The following is a 4327-nucleotide window of genomic DNA, read 5'->3' as shown; positions in this document are numbered from 1 at the left end:
CATAAAGCAAAAAATAATTACTAGCTTGCACTTATCAAGGGAAAACTAACTTTTAAAATTAATTGCTAGTCAAATTGAAGACTGCCTCTGTATATTACATACTGGATCATTACGTTTTATTTTTGAACCAGAATGTGTTGAAGTATGAACTGTAAGTGTGAAAAGCGCTATGTCTATGGGCAACCTTCATCATCCTGTGTACCACTGATATTACACGTTCCCTTTTTGAGAGTCAAGAGACTTGTTTTACTTCTCAGAGCTAAGATTAGAACAAAAGGCAATGGATTTCATTTCAGCATATTTTGTTTTCCCCAAAGCCAGACTAATAATGAGGACCCTAAATGAATTTGAACAAGAATTTCACCATATTAGCCACATTTATGAAATGGAACAGTAGCTGTTTCAAATGAAAGAGTTCAATCTTATGATTTTTTGATTAGATAGATCTCTAGAAAGTTTCAACACGCAGTTTTGGCACAGGAAACAAGGTAGACATTTTTGAACATGACAAAATCACACTTTTTTTTTTTTACAGTTTATTCATTTATTTTTACCCAAATGGTGGTACACTGTATACACCATTCTGCACTTTTTTGATTTAACAAAAATCTTGTTCCATTTTGATATGTAATAAACCCACTTCCTTCTTGTTAATAGGTGAAAAATATTTCATAAAAATATGCAATGCTTCACGAATTTGCATATCATCCTTGCACAGGGGCCATGCTAAAATAATACATTTGTAAAAGCTACTTTTATTGTCCAATTGTGTTTGATTTTATATGCTAAATTTTCTATTCTTTAAGTTTAGCATCTCTTAAAGTATAGTACACAGGCTATCTTCATAGAATCATGGATGATAGATGGTGGGGAGGAGAGCGTGATATAAACATAGATTCTGGGCTTCACTTGAGGTATACCTACTGAATCAGAATTAAGTTATTTTCTATGACTCCCTCTCTCCATCACTACCACCAGAAATGATCCAAAAGTAATTAGAAATGGTTCATTCTCTTCAGCCCCATCACCTACCAACTAATTCAAAGTTTGTTCCTTTTGAGGGCATGTCTTCTCCAAGATGACTGACAATGGAAATGCCTATTCCCTTCGGGGAAAACCATGGGACTGTGATTAGGCCCTTGTTCTCATTAAAGTAACTATCAGAACACGATACACAACCCAGGACATTCAGGTTACTTAGACTTACATAACCTTGAGACTCGGTCAGGAAACCTCAAGTCCAGGTTGAGCAGCACAAAAAGCCAGGCCAAGCTTTACTGGGTCTTTCCCAAAGATAGTGTTATTTGTGCATCCTGTACTTAGACTTCTGGATAATCTGCCTCACTCTACACTATTGAAAACAAACTACATTTATAGGCACAGTGTCATGTTGGTCCATTAAAATAAAAAATTTTCCTCGTTTCATTAAAAGCAAAAGCCTACAGAAACTCATCCAAGATCCTAAAGAGATTTTTTTTCCCAAAGTCTTTTCCAAAGGTAAATCACACCTCTGATTCTTTTTTTATATATTGAAAATATAATTTATTTACAGTGCATCTAAAATATTACCATGTCATCATTTGATAAATATAAAAGTAATCATTGAGATATTTCACATATACTTTTATGCCAAACCATTGATATATGATGTGTACTTTATACTTACAGCATGTTTCAGTTTGTGTTAGTCACATGTCAAGTGCTTGATAGCCACAAGTGGTAGTAGCTATCATATTGGATAGAGCAGATCAAGATGATGCTAAGGTCCCTTCAACTCTTAACTTCGGTACATGTCTCATTATTATATATCTCATGATGCCTGAGTCTTTTTAAATGGCTATGGCTTAAATCTAACTCATGATGAAATAATTAAGGTCTTTAACATTTTTTTAATTAGGAACTGAAATGGTCTAACAAAATTATTCTTTTCTAATTTCGTAATTTATCTTCTCCTCCTAATAAGGAGAAGATAACTATAGTATAAAAACAATGTCCTTTGATATATTTAAAACTAACATAGCCAAAATCAAAATTTTATTCAACAGAAGACTTATGCAGCATTTTCATTGTTTAGGCATATACAATTTCACTCATGTAAGTTGCTTGCTGTATTTTTTGTCAGATCAGCTGAATGTCAGACATATAATTGAATTTTGAAATCATCAATCTGCTCTAGGAGATATACACCACCACACTGGCATAAAGAATTGGTTTAGTGCAGATAAATCTACTAGCTCTTTGAAATCTAAGACGCATTTCTTACAATGAACCTAGCACTATAGGGCTTAGAGTGACCCATTACACATTTCCAAAATGAATGATTGTTTGAAACTGTTAGAATTACCTCAGTATTAATCTATAATAAAATTAGAAATGCTTGTGAAAGACACAGAAAAGGGGAACACCTTTATTTTTAAAGTTACCATGATTCTATAAAAATTCCATATATACTTATTTGGAAATGTATATTATGTATAATATGGATGCTCTTGATGGAAATTAAGCATAATTTTTATTTTAACTCTGAGGAGAACAAAATGCAAAAACTCTTCTTTCTAAGTTGCAAGAAGTGTTTTAAGTTTTCCCTCTCTCAACAATCAGAGTTGTGCATTTTGATAGATTTATCTGTTAAAATGTTTTAACTTTTTAATATTTCCAATAAGTGATGGTTATTGGTTACAGATACTATTCAATTAGTGTAATCATTTGCTTTTGAAAAAAAGAAAAAGAGTTACACATTCTGTTGATGCTCTTTGCCTAGATATCAAGAGAAAACAAATCACATTATTGATTTTTGTTCCTTAAGTGAAAAGACTACGTATGTGTTATACATTGATATATTCTTCTTATTCAAAAATGGAATTAAATTTTTGTGGATTCAAGAGTACATGAGAATAGGATTTATAGTTTTTCTATAACCATTTTTTTCCCTTCAAGTCGTGTTTCAGTAGTGAAAGTAATCATGATGGTCTTATTTTCTAAACTATTAGGAGAATGACAAGCCCAATTTTTGCAGTGGCATTTATTTGACATTTCTTTCAATATTATGCTATTATCCAGAAATAAAAATGAGAAAAAAAATCAAACCTGTTTTTTTTTAGTTCAAAAATGAAAGCTTCAGGGGTGCTTTCAAAAGTATTCTAAATGTTGCTTTTATTGAAGAGCTCAACGAATAGGAGAAGTAATAAAGTTCACGGCAATGTATATATATCCTATTTATTGGTAGTGTCTTTTTCTAAATAAAATTTAAAGAAAATGGGTTGTATACCTAAGAGTTGTATACTAAGAATCACTGGTCTAATTTTAAATATCAACTAGCATTTTCAAAATGCAGATAATCAAATAGTCAATAAACTTACATCAACAATTACTGTGGAAGAAATGGCACTCTCTGTTGGCATTTCAATTACGTTTGCTCACAAGAAAAGCAGCATATGCAAATAATTACTCATTTAAATAAAAAAGTATTGAGTAGAGAGGTCACACATGTGACAAATCAGATCAAGAACAGTCTATGATAATTGGCTTTTATAAATAGCTTGTTTCAGAATAATTTTTGCCTATTTCACTTAATCTGAAAAAATGGGGATCTAAGTCTTACTAAAACAATCATGAAATATTAATAAAGTTTAATGAATTATTATTATCCTGATTCTAAGTTCTCTTCAGGGCATCTTTCTATTATAATATCAAGAGACCAATAGAGACATGTAAATGAGGAAGATCATTCACTGATTGGCCTATACTTGAAATCATCATTGCAGTGTTGGGTTCCTGACTTTGTCCTGATTTATTCTATTTTACTCTCTTTACTCTGTTGCATTATCTCCCCAATGATATTTTTTCTTCATCAGAATTAAGAAGAACTATAAATAATACTATCTATTTTTGCTGGACAAATCTTTACTTTTCCTTTAAGAACCATCTCAAACATTTTCTTTCTTTCTTTCTTTCTTTTCTTTTCTTTTTTTTTTTTTTTTTTTTTTTTTTTTTATATGAAGTCTTCCAGGTAGGCTGTCCTTCTGACATTCTGGATTCATATCTCTTCTTGTTTATCACCATACATTTTAATGAAATATTCACAAAATTCTCCTTAATTCTTTATACTAGGACTGTATTTCACTTATTCTCATAGAACTAATAATGTTGTGATGGGAAAATAACATTCAGCCAAGTAAATGTCTAGGTGTTTCTGCCTTCCTTCCTCCTTTGCTTTATTTCTTCCTCCCTCCCTTCCTTCCTCTTCCTCCACAAATACAAAACCTATTCTACAACATAAAATGATTTTATTTCTTTTTTGCAAATTTTACCTTGTAAAATTATCTTC

At 31.2% G+C, this 4327-nt stretch overlaps 1 pseudogene; it reads right to left on the bottom strand.

Annotated features, from left to right (window-relative positions):
- Window positions 1-673: 673 nt before the first annotated feature.
- LOC125920532 (uncharacterized) lies at window positions 674-790 on the bottom strand (annotated as a pseudogene).
- Between the last annotated feature and the right edge of the window lie 3537 nt (window positions 791-4327).

Source organism: Panthera uncia, chromosome B4, assembly GCF_023721935.1.
Source record: "Panthera uncia isolate 11264 chromosome B4, Puncia_PCG_1.0, whole genome shotgun sequence".
Lineage (NCBI taxonomy): Eukaryota > Metazoa > Chordata > Mammalia > Carnivora > Felidae > Panthera > Panthera uncia.
This window is presented reverse-complemented; position numbering and strand designations above follow the sequence as displayed.